This window comes from Myotis brandtii, unplaced genomic scaffold, assembly GCF_000412655.1.
Source record: "Myotis brandtii unplaced genomic scaffold, ASM41265v1 scaffold1223, whole genome shotgun sequence".
Lineage (NCBI taxonomy): Eukaryota > Metazoa > Chordata > Mammalia > Chiroptera > Vespertilionidae > Myotis > Myotis brandtii.
In genome coordinates, this window is record NW_005354265.1 from 1,060,185 (window position 1) to 1,060,839 (window position 655).

Genomic DNA, 655 nt, shown 5'->3' on the forward strand with positions numbered 1-655 from the left:
AGAGAGAGAGAGAAGGGCATGCTCCATAGAGAGAGCCACGCTGGGTCCTCTATCCTGAGGGCTTGTATCTGAGGTCTCAGGGGCGGCTCTCTATTCATCAACTTTCCAGGTGTGCCCCTTCGTGGTCTCCACTGATTGGTCTGAGTTGGGGGTCATTAGTCAATGCAGCTGGTCCTGATGTCAGCTGCAGCTTCACTCCCTCTGATTTTGCTGCTTCTCTGGGCCTGCAGCTGAAACACAGCTGAAGCCTAGATGTCACCTCCAGGGGTTAATGCTTAAGGGAGTGGTCTTGCAAGGGCTTGTAGTTTTGCCCGTTGCTAGGCACCCAGGGCTCTCCGCCCTGGTGACCCTCTGCACCTGGCCCATCCTTCCTGCTCCGCACATGTCTATCTAACTGCCTACTACAGTCCCAGTAGAGGAAGAATTTCCCACAGGCCCTTGCTGAAGCCCAGGCTACCCAGAGAGCAAACAGCTTGCATCCCTACGGGAAAGGGCCTGCGGTCCTGCCCCGAGAGGCGGAGGCTGCAGAGGGTGTGGAGTGGAGACAGCTGCCTCCAGCCCCGATAAGGCTGTTTGGCTCACATTTTCCATTTCCAGTATCCTCTGCCTCGGGTCCCAGCCCCTAAGCCCTGGCCATGGCCCCGAGAGGCCTCCA